Source organism: Puma concolor, chromosome A1, assembly GCF_028749965.1.
Source record: "Puma concolor isolate L17-30 chromosome A1, mPumCon1.1.hap2, whole genome shotgun sequence".
Taxonomy (NCBI): domain Eukaryota; kingdom Metazoa; phylum Chordata; class Mammalia; order Carnivora; family Felidae; genus Puma; species Puma concolor.
The window spans coordinates 88,635,813-88,653,968 of record NC_141667.1 but is presented as its reverse complement, the minus strand read 5'-3'; the positions used below and the strand labels follow the sequence as shown (position 1 = coordinate 88,653,968).

Sequence of the window (18,156 nt, the reverse complement as noted above, 5' to 3'; positions counted from 1 at the left end):
ACTGAATAATGCAGATTGCTCTCTCTAATGTGGTGTACTTTTCCTATTCCATAGAAGGCCTAACTAGACCCTGCTGAGAAGAAGAAACTCCTTCTGTCTGACTACATAATCATAAGGTTATTAATCAGTTGACCTTAAATTAGGGAGATTACCCTAGTGGAACTAACTTAATCATATCCCTTTTAAAACGTTTTAGATATCTAGAGCCTGTCTGACTGGGAACTATTGTCATATAGTCATTCTTAAGCACAAGGAAGCTGGTCTAAAACTTCTAAGGCTGTTTGTGATTAGCTCATTTCCATGGAATAATTTCATTCCTGAAGAGTGATATTTTCTCTAATTAATCATTGTGTTGACCAGACTAAGTTATCATTATATACTTGCTGAATTAATGAATTTAAGAGGCATTAGGGTACCATGGTGAAACTCTTGGAACCCTCACCAAATAGAGCAGGTGAGCCCTGCCCCATTCTTGGGCAACTGCAAGTTCTTGGTAGTTTCTAATGAGCAACTCTGGCACAATTTTTCACATGCTGCTCTCTCCTTTTACGCTAGCTCTCATCTTGAATCCTGATTCTCTTTGTAGCATCATTCACATGCACCTGAATATGCAGTTAAGAGTACTCAGTGGATCCATCTGTGAATCATCATTTTGTATTCTTTACTCATATCACAAATCAACTGCAGATTTGAAATAACTAGAATAATGTTTAAAACACTCTTAGCAAACTCATTCAGTCTTGAATTTATGTACTCACCATTGTACTTTCTACAGGCACTTAAAATTAATCATTCACTACATGTATACACACTGGGAAATAGCAAGTCTGAGCCAGAAGAAAGCCATTTGCAGTTTAGGCAACGAGTTTCAAATTGTGGCTAGTCAAGGAGAAAGGTTTTTTTCCAGAGATGCTGGAAAAGGCTTTGGGTTCTACTATTCAAGGGAAGACCTTCATTAACACTTGCTATGAGAGGCTAAATAGCCTCTGTGTCGAGCACACATTCTCGTTTTCAGGAGAGACATCTGTTTGACAGCAGAGAATCTGGCTTCCAGGTAATAACCAGGCTGTATTCACTACCCACACAAAACAGCCTGGACAGTTTCCAATCCTGACAGGTAGAGAGTTTTACAGTGGCCAGCCCCTACTGCTCCTGGCTCCAAAAAGTGCCCAAAGTGTATTCCATATCCTAAGTCAGGTCATCCCAGAAGGAAAAACCTGAGCCTAGATTTCAAGGGCAAGTTATTTATTAGGGCAGTGCTCCCAGGAGAAACTGGTAATAGAGTTCAGAATAGGGAGGAAGAGGAACCAAGAAAAGGGGCACTATCAGGTGCAGTTCCAGGCTTAGCCAGATTCCAGAAAAAGCTGTGGAGCATAGATACCAAGTCAGTTTGTGATGTCTCAAGGCAAAGGGCCGGGCTCTGTATCTTTTTACCAGACAGTCCATGAGTCACCCCAGAAAGACATAAACTCCCAGGCATTTCCAGCTAGCTACCTACAAGAGAAAGTAGCTCCAGTAACCCAGTGCAATCCTTTGAGAGATGTTAGAATGAAATCTATGAGAGGTAGAGCACACATCACGGTTGAAGGGAATTGAGGGATCTAGCCAGGGTACCAAGCCAGGGGGACTAATATCTAACTTACTTATGTAGGTTTCTGGGCAAATGCTCATCTGTGTCCTATGATCTGTCTCCCACTTCTACATCTCTCCTCCCGGCTGTTCATCAGAGAATCACCCTATTGCTTGTGTGGACTTTTAGGTAAGGAAATGGGAAAGACTTCATGGATTAAGACATGAACCAGTGCTGCAAGTTACCATAACTAATATAAATGAAAACAGGTGCAAAGGAATTTGGGCTCCAAGAACAAGTTCTTCACACCAACATTATGTTCATTAATGAGGTGTTCTGGGTCTTTTCTAAAGACCTTGAAGACCAAAGTGCTTTAGAAGGCAGTATGGCATGCCACATAAAAGAGCACAGGCTTCAGAATTATGAAGACAACATTGGCACTGATGACCTCTGCCCCAGTGTTATTCCCTGGCGATACTGTTAAATGACAAAAGGGATTTTGCAGATATAAATAAGACTACTAATGGGGTGACCTCAAGATGGGGAGATTTTTCAGGTGGTTCAAAGCTACTGAGGTGATTCCTCTCTGAGCCTCTAGGTAAGATTCCAGTATGGCTAATGTGCTGATTTCAACCTGATGAGACCCTAAGCAAAAAATTGCAGTTGAGCCCAGCTTGTACATGTGACCTACAGAACGGTGAGAGAATAAATGAATATTGTTTTAAGCACATAAATTTGTGATATAACTTGTAATGCAGTAGTTTACTAATACATTATGTTCAAATTCTAACATTATCACTGCCAAAGTGCCGTCATTGTGTATTCTTTTCCCCAAGGCTGCAGTAACAAAGTACCACACACGTGGTGACTTAAAAGCAACAGAAATTTTATTTCTCATAGGTTCAGGGGCCTGAAGTCTGAAATCAGAATCATGGGGCCAAAATCAAGATGACAGTAGGACTGTGCTCCCTCTGGGGGCCTAGGAGAATCCATCTCTTACATCTTACATATTCTGGTGGCTATTGGAATTTCCTGGCTTGTGGTTGCATCACTTCACTCTCTGCCTCTGTCTTCACGTTGCCTCTGTTTCCTTCTCCCCATTACCCACCTCCTGTGTGTGTGTGTGTGTGTGTGCGTGCGCGTGCGTGTGTGTAAAATCTCCTCCTACCTTCCTTTTATAAGAATATGTGTCACTGTACTTGGGGATTTTCTGGATGATCCAGAATAATTTCCCCATTTCAAGATCCTTAATCACATCATATCTGCAAAGATTCTTTTCTTTTTAAAAAAAATTTTTTAATGTTTATTTTTGACAGAGAGCGTGAGTGGGGGAGGGGCAGAGAGAGAGGGAGACACAAAATCTGAAGCAGGTTCTAGGCTCTGAGGTGTCAGCACAGAGCCTGACGTGGGGCTTGAACCCACAAACCACGAGATCATGACCTGAGCTGAAGTTGGACACTCAACTGACTGAGCCACCCAAGCACCCCTGCAAAGGTTCTTTTCTTTTGCAATATAAGGGAACATTCACAGATTCCAGATATTATATCATGTAACTTCTGAGGGGCCATTTTTCAGTCTGCCACACACTATGAACAGTCATTGAATATCTCTGAGAATTTTAGATTCCTCACTGAAAAAAATGGGACCAAATATGACTATGTCAAGGGGTTAGTGTAACAAGTAGTAAGCTTATGTGTCTAAAACATTTACCAACATGCTTAGAATGGGGCTGACACCCAGTAGGGGACAATTTTTACTGTTAACAGAAAAGCCATGATCAGTATTTGACATCCAAGATGAAAAAAAAATTTTTGAATCTTTTAACAAAGCTATAAGCTCATCTTTCTTTAATCCATTTGATGCTAGAAACTGTCCACTTATCAGCTGTATCTGTGTTAGAAAATTGTCAAATGACTGCTGTCTTACTACCATTATAATTCAATTGGATTTCGCTTTAACTCTGCAAATGTTCACTCATTCTGCTATGTGCAAGGAACTCTGCTGTTCACCAGGACATGCATATCTAAGCAGGACACAATCTGTGATTTAGTCAGCCTTACAATCCAGCAGGGAAACAAGAGTTTTCCATAAATACTTGCTTCATAGAACATATACAGTATCCCAAATAAGTTAAATATTAATTTAGCTATTCCCCATTTTACGAGGTTTACATCCAAACTTGAAAACAAATACCATGAACAACAACAACAACAACAACAACAACAAAACAAGTACAACATTATATAGGATTGTTAAACTCATGGTTGATGAAATGACAGCACAACATAGTACTCATAAATCACACGTGTGTGAATTTTCTATAACTTTACAAGTACACATTTTATGAAGAAAACTCAGGTAAGAAATATTTGAAAGTGATCACAATCAGCGGTTTCATTAGCCAACTTTCTAAATCAAGCCTGCATACGGCACATCTCACAATAGGGCTGCCTGGGGCTATCTGAAACTCATGGAGAAACAACTGGCCTCTGGACCCTCACTGAGTCCTTGGGAATGTTTTGTGAAAATTCAGGCATCCACAATAACATGAATGACTCTGAAATAATTTTTTTTTTGCTTTAAATATTTCTGTCATAAAACTATACTTGTGGTATCGCTGTCTATGTTGGCAGTAGTGTTTTAAGTCAACAGAATTTCCTATAAAACAAAACGAAAAGACAGTGACTCACTAATCTGTTTAAAGCAGACAAAACATTAGATAAAGCAACAGAAATTGTTCCAAGGTTTTATGTTTTCCCTTCTCTCTCCCTGGTTTGTTCTTTTTTTCTTTTTCCTTCTTCTTCCTTTTTTTAAAAAATTCTTTGGTTTTTGTCCATTTAGATTTACTTCTGCAATTAAACTTGCCTCAACAATTTTGTGATACATAAGATTAACTGTCACCCTCAGAATATGTGGTCTTCCCCCACCCGTCATCATCTGGTGCCCATAGACATAATCAGAATGTAGCATACAGGGACTGGGAAGAAAGTACAATAAAATTAAAATTTATGCAGAGATTTTGTTTTTGTAGAAATCTTTATCTTTTATAAGGGAGGGTAACTGCCAGCAAAAGCAACTGGCCAAATACCACACAGCTGGTAAGGTGTTGGATATTAATATTTGAACTATGATTCTTTAAATCTGATGGGATGGAAATACCTTATCATCCCCATGCTGGTTAGCACCTCATGAAGCAGACCTGAATAACAGTATATTCAGTGATCACAAATATTCTTTGTACCTTTGTGGGATGATGCAGCTTCCATGTAGAGGACTTTTGAAACTGTATTGTTAAGCAGATTATTAGATTATTACAGACTTTCACTGTTACATATATTCCTGTTTGATTTGTGACTGCTACAGAACAAGCAATACAGAGGACATAGGAAGACAAGTTTTAGAAAGAACAGCTTCTAGCTTTAATGTGGGCAGAGTAAATTATGCTTTCCTTTTTGAAAAATAAAAGAAAAAGTTAGAAGCACTTTTCTATTGTTTATTTTTTGTTGCTCTTCCCTGTCTAGACATGAATGCAGGATACCAGATGAGCATCTGAGATCTGACAGAGCAGCAGCAATTTGATGGCCTTTAGCATGTCTGTATATAGTGTCATTATATAAGTTCTCTGCACATTTTGCTCACTACTGCAACTAGTTTCTGATTGACGATAAAATAAGGGCTTGTTTTGGGCTAGGAATAAATATACAACCATAAAAGAACTGATCCTCCTTAAAGAGTCACCTCACAGATGTCAGGCTCCTCTCCTTTGCCCTGTCTTTGGTACCCAGCCCCACCTATAAGGATGCCAGGTAAGGCCAGAATTCAAAGAATGTGATTAGAGATGCCAAAATTCATTTTGAAAAACACTTTTCTTCATCAACAGGTGTTTTTATTTTCCCAAAGGGGTAAAAAGTCATTCCCTTTGTTTCTTTTATTTGAATAGAATCACTGGGTGTAATATTTAAGCAGTGCATGTTTGCTAGTCAATATCATAATAAAACAGGATTCCATTTAAAAATTTTTTTAACCTTTATTTATTTTTGAGACAGAGAGAGACAGAGCATAAGTTGGGGAGGGGCAGAGAGAGAAGGAGACACAGAATCCGAAACAGGCTCCAGGCTCCGAGCTGTCAGCACAGAGCCCGACGCGGGGCTCGAACTCACGGACTGTGAGATCATGACCCGAGACGAAGTCGGACGCTTAACCGACTAAGCCACCCAGGCTCCCCAAAATAGGATTCCATTTTAAATAAACCATAATTTTGCCACTCTCCCAGAAGTGAGCAACAATAAAAGTGTGTGTATCATACCTCCGAAAAATGCGAAGGATCAGCTTTCACAGACTCCAATCAGAAATTAATATTTGCTTCTATAGGCTACAGCCTATGAACTTCACTGACCTGCATCTAGGTGGAGCAGACTTCTAAAACTTTTAGGATGGGAGGAGATCACCCACACATATTTCAGAGAATATTACTGTTTCCATTCTAATCTAAGAGTAAACAGAGCTCTGGGTTTTGACAAATTTGCCTCTGCAATGTGATAAAAGGCATGGGACTGATCCTCCTCTCACTGTGTAATTTTGCCAAAAGGAAGACAGAGTCGGTGCCATAGGTGCCACATTACTTCTCTTTATTCTTTCTAGAACTATGGCATCTAAAAGCATGTTCAGTAGTCATAAAATTTCCCAGGTCAGTTTACAAAGAAAAGTGGATATTCCAACCATAGCTTTGGATGTGGGTTCTTGCTACAGCAATGAATTCTAGAAGGTGACAGGTTACATAATGGGTATGCAGTTAGGATTGCACCTGGCCCGGGAAGGTTGCCATGCCATGCAAAGAGAATATCAGCTCACTTGCACTGGTGAACAACTGGCTAGTGCTGCCTTTGCACACTTGATAAGCTGCTCTTGTTATTAAGGACACTGATTCAACTGTTCCAGCTGTATATGCTTTTGTTCATTCTTACTTGCTCACCACATATAATCATTTCCTCAGATATGCAAGATTACTTGGACTTTGCTTTTATTTAGAAACTGTTTTTCTTTCGTACGTGAGTGATTGTTGAGTATTCAATTATAGCTGAATGTGAAATGGTTGGGATCCAATTCTAACTGATTTCAATGAAAGTCAATAGAGTTTCTAACCAAGTAGAGATCTGTATTAAGTTCAATGCTGAATGACTGTTAAACCTCTACCATTTTTACTCAGGTTTTAATCAGTAAGTAGTATTTTATTTCATTTTTAACTGGACCTTTTTGTGTCCGGAATTGAGGCATATATAGCAGTTTGCTGATATTGGAATTATGTGTATTATTTTGTAAACCTGTATATCCAGGCCAGATAGAAGCACTTAAAATGCAAAAATGAGGAGCAGAAGTACCCAGGAGTTTTTTTTAAATCTAAGGAATGTTTTTTAGGGGAGATGAAGAAAACGAGGAGCTATTTGACATTAGGTGTTCAGACTGCCAGTTTATGGTAAACAAAGAAAGTTTAGTGATTTTTTTTTTTTTAATTCATAATATCATGATTACAGAGCATCACTGCAAAGAGGGTTAGGCTTCAGAAGATAACCAGACAAACCAGTTCTTAAGAGGGTGGCTGATTGGCTGCTTTGCTAAAGATAAATTTTTCCTCTTCCAAATATTCTGAAAAAAAAGTAGACTAATAGCGAGAAGTGTAGTGATTTGCACATTATCCAAGCCATTGAGTTATTCCTGCCTGTCCTCATTCTGGTTCTTGATTTGCAGGCCAGCTATGCTCTGCAGCTGGAGCAAATTATATCAGAGAAGTGCTGATGTGACCACAAGTTGACAAAAGGACATGATTTCTAGTAGCAAAAAAGCAACTAGATTTTATGAAATTGTATCTAATAATGTTGTTTAACTCATGGATCCTGCATCTGACGCCTGCTTTTTATCCAGTCCTTTCAGCGGCCCTTTGTTAACAGTCACTCAGAAGAGGAAATAAAATGTAGCCATTGAAATAAAAATTGCTCTACTCTTTTTAATAGCTCAGCTGCAGGCTCTATTGTTTTATTTAATGGATTGTGTAACTGAAGTCTCTCCTCCTGATGATTCCCATTTGGCTTCTGAGTCCCCAAACTCTGTCAGAATCTTGGGGGTTCCAGAAAGGAGGGGAGTCTGGTGCTTTGCTTTTGCAGAATACAAGTGGAAAGTAAAAGTACTAAGATTCTTTAAAATGTAATTCCCACCGTGGACTCTACAGTACTATGTGTAAGAAACAGTGCTTTCTCCTCAAAAGTGAGCAAGATTAGACTGTCCTTAGATTCAAAAATTCTAATTTGCAACATAGAAGTGTGCTTGGCTTAAATATACAGAGGCAAGGAGGGTTGCAGGCAGTAGCAAAGGGATGAAAAGGAAATAGGAGGACTAGAATAAATCCTTGTCTTCCCTCTCGTAAAAATCGCTGTTGTCCTCTGATCGAGAGATGTGTTCTCTGCCCTGGATTCCCTACAGTGTGTCCCTCTGTCCTGCCTGATCATCCATAGCCAGGGTGGAAAGCATACCTACAAGTCACGTGACTTACTGTCACTGTAAAGAGTATCACATGAATATTCTAAATTTTAAAATGATTTTTGCTTCTTTAAAGCTGTTAAAATGTGTCTGGAATCTGCTGAAAGGATTATAGGTGATTTAACAATGGATATTTTGCTCTTACCTCTTCAAGATAAATTGCATTATGGGTATATTCCAGAGATGAAAGTTAAAGAAAAGTGCCTCCTACATAAGAGTAGCAAGAGAAAGGCTTGGACCCTCTGTTCCATACGACTTATAAGTATCTTAAACATGAATGAATTGCAGACTATTTACCTAAGATAAACTGGTATGCTATGGTTCTTAGAGAATTCTGCAAAAAGCTTCTATCATTTATTTTTGCCCTGCTTTGACATGTTCCTTCAAAGCAAGTTCATTGTTTTAGGAAGTGGAGGAGAAAGATTTGTTAAATCATGAAGTGCTAAGAAGCCTTTCAGCTGAGGAAGATACACAATGTACAAAGCAGTTAAAACAAATCATACAGTATAACCTGTTAAGGATGTAATTGAGATACATGTAATCATTAACCTTGGAACATACTGGGAATCCGTTAATGAATCAAATCAATACCCTCTCCACTGATCCATAATAATTTGAAAGAAATGAAAAATTTAACAGTTACTGTATGTGAGGTTATCGTGGGCTGCAATTAGCTAGCCTCCAGGAGATTATGTTACCTAGTTACCAGAAGGTAAGTATAATTTCCGTAGATGTTCTGGAAAGATTGTCATAAAGACAGGTGTCAGACGTAGAAATGGGTCAGGAAAAGATATTTGGTGCGGCCAAAACCTGGGTCATCTTCCTGTTATTTCATTCCATACATCCCTCTTAGGACATTTCATACTCCCAGTTAATATGGATATATTGTTTTGAAAAGACATTACAATTGAATTTTGTCAGAAAAAAAAGTGATTATCTCTTTTTATATCTTACTGCACATCTAGATTTCACATGAGATGGCAAAGAGGTCACGGCAGAAACTCTACATTTGGTAACAGAATAACACATGAGCTTTCTGCTGCAGGCAAGATACTTGTGTATGAAAATATTTCATGTTTGTACAACTCTCTCATCTTAACATTCCCGGCATGGTCATTATTGCCAGTGTAATTTTATAGAAGAATAATAGAAAGAAATGAATGTCTTTTCTCTTTTGAACACCCACATTTTAACACCCCCATTTTATAAGTAGTATGTGGCACCCTACAAAATAGTGTGGAAAGAACAAAATGATCCAAGGGCCCATGGCTTTTACATACATTGCTTTTATGTAAATCTTAGAAGAAACAATCTTGTATGCGAAGTTCCATAGGAAAATCTCAATTTGGGGGAGATATAAAAAGAGATTGCCATTCTCTAGGGACTCAGTAAATAAAACGGAGAACAGAATTTTAAAAAATGCATGTAAAATATATGCGTATGGAAATGTTAAGAGCCTTATTTTATAATGCCAAGGAGGGCACAAGATAAAAACTGTTGTCATTTGTTTCCAGGGAAAGCAGTCGGTGAGACCCAGGCACAGTAGGATAGTTAGTTAGCTACCACATGTAAAGCTGAGAGCAGATGGTGCCGTTGATATAGAGCGCAGGAATGTGCGTGTTTATGCGGGTGCGTTTCTGTGCGTGTGCGTGTGGAAACCAGCAAGGAGTTTGACACTGATGTACTCCATCAAGTCCAGTTATAAAGAACAAGTAGATAGAACAACATTCTGTGCATCTGGCAGCCTAACTAGCTCTGTCAATCTGTGGATACTGCTGACATTGTACTATAAGCTTCGATTCCATCTGTGTTGTTTATTTTGAGCTGGATTTACTGCACACTATGTGAATTGATGATGGCTAGAAGGTCCAAAAGATTCTGAGTCTGTTTAAAGTTCCAAGGTGTCAAATTACACAGGCTTGTGTCACGAACATTATGAAAGGGTAAGTGGAGAGGCAAACTGATTTCAGTATTTGTTAGACGTCCAAGAAAAATTGCCGAAAATATAGATGAAGAAGGTTTATGAAAACATCTAAAGAGTACATATGAACTCCTGCAATCAAATGTTTCTTTTTCAAGTTGTATTGTGTCATTTTAAAAAATTCAAAATATGTACAAACAAATAGACAAGTCAAATCAGCTCTCCACTCTGAGGTTGTGACATGCATATTATTCAAAACTTCCCGATCAGTACTGTATTAAATCGCCAGAATAAAGGGATGGACTTAATGGGTTAAGGTAGCACCTGCCTTCTTTCCGAACGGCTAGAAGTGAGGAACAAGTGTATTTCTATACATTTGTTGTTAAGTTATTCTGTGACATTCTTTACTTGCTTCAGCTTTTTTTCCGCATAATAAGATATTTATAAATCTACTATACAGTTATGAAACAGGCTTTGTTATCTTCACTAAGAAATCATTAAAGATTTGAGAACACAGTTTTTTTAATGAAAATGATATACAGCATCGTTTGATGTATGTCATCTATATCAGGGCTTTTGTTTATTTTCATTTTCAACATAATGTTCAGCTGAATGCTATGTCTGTATAATGCCAGAACACTCCCATGAACATGAAGAAAAGAGATTTAATGATTCAGGTGTTATATAAGCATCCGCATATCTTCTGTCATTCAATTCTTATGGCTGTTCTTGTCTGGTTATGCGGTGAGTAGCCCAGATTAGAATTTTACTGAACCACAAATGATACAGACTAGACTATATGCAGTTCGGCCTGTAGTCATTGAATGAAAAAAGCATTCTGCTTATGGTATACAAATTTCAATTCATGCTTTCAATCCCCATTCAGTTAGTGGTTAGTTATGGTTTCATTGTGTCATTGAATACAATTATATTGATATGTAACTCTGTCTTTAAAGGAAAAACACTAATCGTCCTGCCTCATTTGTATCAGAGCTAGGACATCAAACAGAATCTGTGAAAGTGGTTCATTTGCTTGGTAATGTTTAATATTCATTGTTTATAAGTATTCATATTTGTAATATGTAAGGTAAATATATAATTTATTTACTACATGGTCTCTATCCTTGAGAAACTAACTAGTTGATGAGTTAAGACATTCTTACAAAAATTTCAAATAGCAAAAAATATATTAAATATCTGTTAAAAAACACTGGGTGGCACAAAGTAGACTAAAATTCAGTTGAAAAACTTCACTGCAGTCTTCTATCTGCTAGATAGTAGACTGGAAGCTTCCTTTCCATTAGGTATCTCACCTAACTCCTGAACCCTGGGAGATGTCCTCTGACTTTCCAGAGAATACAGGGGCTGGGAAAATGGATGTAAGTTATCTGGGTCACATAGCCACTAAGTGACTGAATAAGGCTTTACTTCCGTTTACCTCCATAAACATATATGGAACATCTGTGTTGTATCAGGCATAGTATTTGGCACTGGAATAAATAAAATTGAAAACCAGTTTGAGGAAGTGTGCAGGCTTATCAAGAATCAGATATAAAAATTTAATGTGAGTATAATGTAGTAAGTGCTGAAATAGATGTATGCATGTGGAATGATGAGAACAGAGAAGGTACCTAACTCAGAAAGCTGATGAAGCTAGACAGAGAGGAAAAGGTGACAGGCTTCTCAGACAGGCACAGGCATGAACAAAGGTATACTGGTCTGAACAACAGGGATAGTGGGAAATGCACCTTTTGGAGCACATCCTGATAACTCATTTAGGCTGCCCAGGGAAACACATTGAACATCACACATTCATCATACCAAGTAATCCCAGTGGGCTGAGGTAATGAGAAAAGGCTTGAATGTTGTTGCCCTTGACTCGTGAAGTTTGGACAGATTTTGAATAGCAAGATAAGGAAATAATTGGATATTGTAGGTGAAGGCAAAAGACACCAACAAATACTTGGAGATAAAGATGTGTAAAACCAATATGGCAGATTAAGGGATGCACAGGCAAATAAGGTAGAATCGTTCATTTTCCATTTTTTACTATCAGTTGCTGTGTACAAACTTGAAACTTGTTGTCCCTAGAACTACTACATCTCTAAAATTTTAAATTTCTCTCTCTAGTGACAGTTTCTTAGCCTTCTAGGTTTCATTCAGTCATCCCCATTATCCAAACTGATCAAGACCTTTAATCCGTTAGTTCTGAAAATTGTGCATCTCCATTAGCCCTGATCTATCTAATTTCTGACTGACTTTGACTCCCTGGTCCTCACTTCCATCTCTTTTTTCACCTCAAATTCCTTCCCACATGTTCCTTCCGTATCATAACCTTCGCGGAAAAACCACAAGACTGGATCAATTCTTCCATGTGCCCTAGCTCTCTTTCCCATTATTCAAGAAACAGTTATTGTCTCTATTCTCCTTTATGCTGGCTACCTTTTCATCTTCATCTTCCTATCTCTTCACAAGGAAAACAGAAGCCATAATCCAAGTAGTACAAATAAATGTAACATGAGCACCCACTGCTTCTAACTCTTTCATACCAAGTGTAGAAGTGTTACTCGTTGTGCATGAGGCCAATCCTTTCATCAGTGCTCTGGATTCTCCCTCCCTCCCCCATGCTCACCCATCTTGGGTTTTCAAGGGTCATAGTACCTTGAAAATCCTGTCTCTCTTCTCTATTTCAGATTCTTATATTTTTAACTGGATCTTTCTCAAATAATATTGTTTCAATATTATTAACTTTCCAATTTTAAAAATAAGCCACACCCTCATCCTCAAGTCACCGTTTAAATTCTTTCCTATCTCTTCCTTCTATAGGCAAACTTTTTGAAAAAGTGGCTTAGAGTCACTGTTTTACTCTTCCCTGACTTTCTAAGCATTCCTCAATCCACTGCAGTCTGGAAACCACCCCAAAGAATTTCCTGAAACTGTTCTTGTTAAAGTCATGAATGAATGTCTCATTTCTAAATCTACTCTTACCTTATTTTACTTGTAAAACTTGATATTTCTAATTCCTCTCTTTGAAAACAATTTTCTTGGTTCAACAATACAACATTCTGTCATTGTCTTTGTAGACTCCTCTCTCACTGCCATTTCCCTACATATTAAGGTCTGCAGGGCTATCTCTTATGCCCTTGGCTCTTATCATTCTATACCTTCTACTGAGGGATATAATTTGTAGGTTCAACTGCTATCTATTTGCTTGTAGCTTCACTTACCACCTCCACGTGGAAGAATCTAATCCAAGGGATAAATCTTCAACTACTGTCTTTCTAATGAGCTTCAGTCAATACTATTTTTTTAACTAACCACTCGTCTTCTTTGCTTGAATGTCCCACAACTATCTGAAAGTACATGTCCAAAACTGAATGTACCATCTTCTTCCCTCCTACTTCCACCCAAATTTCATAAATATTTCTCAAAAACCATGAACTTTTTTTTTATTTTCAGAACACAATTTTCCCATTCAGGCTAAGGTAAACAAAGTGACCCAGTCACTTAAGATATTTACTATTGAGTATGAAAGTTATAATTCAGGTAGGTATAGGAAACAATTAAAATTAAATGGAGCCAACAATATACTTCTTTAAATTGCAACAGTTGAAAGCACAACAGCTAAAATGCTAAATTTCAAAAGCCCAAGTGATAAGAAATAAGTATTTTAAGCAAGTTAAAGACAGAAAGCATTTCAGTTTTATGTTTATATTCTTAGCTCTAAGCACGGTGAACCACAAAATAGTTGATCAATTTACTTAATAAATTAATAGGTTTGTTTTTCTATCTTGCAGAAAAGTAAGAAGCAGTACAGGATTGTCACCAAATCATTCTCACACTGTTACGGCTCTTCTGTAATTTATTCCATATACTGAATGGCTGGTAAAATAAGGATGTCAAAGTTGTTCCTATTTATGTCTGATAGAAATACAGATTTCCTTAGAACATGACAGTAATAAAGGAATATCAGGCATTAAAATGACTAGCCAAATTAACTTTGTATAAAAACAAACCTCTATTCTACGGCCTTCGTTTGCAAAACTGACCACTGTCCATAGGGAAACTTTTTTTTTTACTATCTCAACCCAGCCTCTCACATCAATGGAAAACTGGTATTCTATACATCTGCTAATAAAGAAAGCAGGCTCTCCTTTAGCCAAAACAAACTTTATCTTTTTATTCCTCAATAAAGTAATTTCCTCCCTGAGCAGTAAGCATGTACTAAATGTTGATAGAAATTGCTAAGTTCAGTTCAACTTTAAGTAATGCTGTAGACTTAGAGCAAAAAGAAATTAAAATTTACTTCAGTCTCATCCAAACTTTATTGTGAAATGTGCAAATACAAAGGATAGTATAGAAAATTGAAGTGCATAATTTAATGAATTATAATAAACTAATTATTAAACTAACTAATTATAACAAACTACTCTGTAAGCACCACCAGGTTACAAAATAGAAGTTTGCCAACAGCCTACCCAATTACAACACCTTCCCTCCCACTCTGTCTGGGTGTTCATGGTAACACTTTCTTTGCCTTTTTTTTATAGTTTTACCACCTAAAAATGTATCACTAAATAATTTAATTCAGTTTTGCCTGTTGTGAACTTTATATAAATGGAATCATAAATATATATTTATTGGGTGTGACTTCTTTCATTCAGTGTTAGGCTTTTAAGATTTCTTTGTTGTTAAGTATATCTTTCATTCATTTTAATTGCTGTTAATAATCCAATGTATGAATATACTTTTATTTTTCTATTCTATTGATGATGCACATTTTGAGTATTTACAGTTTTGGCTATTATAAATAAAGATGCTATAGCATTTGTGCATAGATATCCTAATATAGCTAATCATGCCTTTTCTATGGTATATAATTAGAAGTGAATTGGTGGGTCTGAAAAAATATATATCCTTAACTTCACTAAGAAGAAAAACAATGAAAATAAAAAATAAATTTACCAATTGGTCATACCAGTTTTAACTGGCTCTACTTAAAAAAATAATTTCTTGAATTCTAAAGGTAAATTCCATCTAGTAGTACATATTTCATATGGAAAGAAATGTTTAGTCTGACAAAAATTTCAAAAATAAAAGGCAAATGAAGTATTAATGCCTAAAGGAGACTCACAAATATTTTTACTTTTTTCTGATGAAAATACATGTTTTTCTCATAAAAGTGGCAAGAATGTACTAACCACATTTATCTGAATTGTTAGTCAAGCAACAGTGTAACAGAAATAGAATATAATGCTTAGAATTTCATTTTATGAAATTCATTCTCTTAAAATATTACAAATATTGAAAATATTGTCCAACATGCAATTAAACAACCACTGTATGGGCTTATATATCATTTGGGCTCTTAATATGTAGCTTCCACTTTTATATTTATAAAATCTCAAGCAGGGGAAGCAGCTTTACACTAAAAACAGTAAATAAAAATGGTATTTTCTTTGACCTGGGAACTAGTGAATGGTTCTCCTGAATTAAAAAAAAAAAAGAAATATCTTAATTGCTATATTTGATTATAATGCTTTACCACTTTGGCAGAATGTCTGAGGACAGATTACTAATAACTACATAAAAATATGGTTATTTTTAAACAAAAGAAAGTGAAAGGTTGTATTAAAAGTTAACGTGATCAAAAAAAAAGAAAGAAAAAAAGAAGAAAAAAATTCCCATTTTGATTTATCACAAAACAAAATCCCTTTTCTTAATTTACATCAAAGTTTTTTGAACTAGTATATGAGAAATTTTTTAGAAAATATATGTCAAGGTCCTAAAGATGTCAATGGGAGAAGGTAGATTTAGTCTCTGCTGTCACACAGCCTGGAGTCTAAAGGGAAATGCAGAAAGGAAAGAAACTGAGATGTTATGACAGAATAAAAAGGCACATTAAAAAGGGCACTTGATCAAGGAAGACCTGAAGGATTAAAAAAGGCATGATGGTGAAGGAAGCACAAGATGTGTTCCAGGAAGAGGAACAAAGGCCCCAAAATAGAAAAGGAACTATAGGAGGATCAGAAATTAGTATAAGCAACTTTGAACTCAGCCAGATATAAGTTGAAATCTCAATTCCTCCAATTAATAGTAACTTTGGTTAAGTCACTTGCCATTTCTATTTCTCCCTGTAAAATGGGGATAATAATATTTTTGTAAGAATCAGCTAAGATAATGTTTATAGAGCAAAAAATTGCTCCACAAAGGCAGATAGTAATTTCTGTAGCAGAATCAGATATTTTGGAGTTGGGTGGCCATTCATGTGAGGCAGGAATATGGAGATATAAGCAGTTTAAGTCATCAAGAGCATATGGCCATACTAAATAATCCAGTCCTTAATGCTAAGAACAAGAGGGAGGGACACCAACGTATGTGTGTTTCAGAAAATATACTCAGGCTGTAGGAGAAATTATTGGAAGGGAAAAAAGGCATAAAAACAAGTGGGCACCTAAATGAGATTTGTGGCTGCATAGATGGTGAGAATTGAATGTATTTAAAAGATACTGAAATGCAGGACATCCATTTCTGGCAGTATGACAGATGATGGCTAAAACTCTTAATCAACATACCTCAATAATTGTATATGTGTTTCTGTAGGTATACAGTGTGTGTGTGTGTATGTATATATTTTTCTTTAATATTTATTAAATTAGTTTTCCAGTAGGAAAGGAAAATGCAAATGCTCTGGGATCAGAAATGAAGTATGGACATGAATCCATTGAAGTTAGTAAGCAGTGAAGGTTAAATGCTGCCCCGGGTGTGTCTACTGATCTTGAGTAACCTAGAGCTTAGATTTTAATTGCTGACACATGTGGGAGACAAAAGACAAAGCCTTGCTCTATATATCCACCCCTCACCAACCTCCACGTGGAACTTGGATTCATAAAGAGCTACTTCAAGAAAAAGGATAATCTAGAAAAAATACTGTGCAATATTATTATCATAGATGGATTTTTAAGGCAAAAACCCCATTGCTAGAAATGAAAAAGGTAATAATATAATAATAAATTCTTCAATTCGTCAGGAAGATGCAATAATTTTAAACTTCTAAATAATAATATAGCTTCAAAATACATGAAGTGAAAATCTGACATCAAAATGAGATATTTCAACACTGTTTACAACTATTATACCAAGATGAAATAATCAGTAATGGTATAAAAGCTTTTAACAACACTATTAAACTAGGTTTTGTTTAACAAATAACACGTATGTGTAAAACAAATGTTAAGAACTGTGTACCCAACTTCTGTAATAAACTTACCATTTAAAGAATACATTGAACATGTTGCTTCATAAAGTCTTGAAAAATACAGTCAATATACATTGATAAAAACTGCTTAATTCTAAATTATTTCATGTCTAAATTGCTAAAATTTAGTACATTTGTAAATCAAACCCAAAAATATGTTAAAAATTTTTAAATCATACATTGCATAAACAACTCATGGGTCAAAGCAAATTTTTTAACAGAAATTAGAAAATATTTAGACCTAATTAGTATTATTACTAATCTTGCAAATCTTATGGGATGCAACCAAAAAAACTGTCAAAAGGAAATCTATAGCCTTTTATATTGATCTCAGAATTTAAAACTTTGAAAATTAATTACTTATTCAACTTAAGAAGTTAGAAAATGCTTACAAAACTGAAAAGTACAAAAAGGAAGTATCAGAAATTAATGAAACATAAATTAAGTGACTGTATTAACAAAGCTGTAAGTTAAACTGTAAGAAAAAATGTAAGATAGAGGTAAATTATCACTACTTCCTCTTACCTTATCTTAGATGTCCTGAAGCTGTCTGTAAAGCAAGAAAAATAAGTGTTAGGTATTAGAAAGGAAGAAACAAAACTGTCATAAATAGCAAATGACATGATTATCCACATGAAAAGCTCAAAAGGCCAATTATTAGAATTAAAGAGTTTAGCAACTTATTATATATAAGTATTCCATGTTCAGTATGGAGATGCAATAATGTGAAATTGTCCATTCTATACAAACATATTTATACTTACAACACAAATTTAATGAAAACTCAACATGATTTTTGATAGGGTATGACAATTAAAATATATATATATATATATATATATACACACACATACATTTACATATACATACATACAG

General features: G+C 36.0%; 1 long non-coding RNA gene across 4 annotated transcripts in view; it reads right to left on the bottom strand.

Annotated features, from left to right (window-relative positions):
* LOC147584288 (uncharacterized) overlaps positions 1-18,156 on the bottom strand; it is a 185,816-nt gene that overhangs the window by 111,863 nt on the left and 55,797 nt on the right. For all 4 annotated transcript variants that reach the window (XR_015248097.1, XR_015248096.1, XR_015248102.1 and 1 more), the window contains one exon: positions 17,806-17,830. This is a non-coding gene — a long non-coding RNA (uncharacterized LOC147584288). The remainder of the gene's footprint in view (positions 1-17,805; positions 17,831-18,156) is intronic.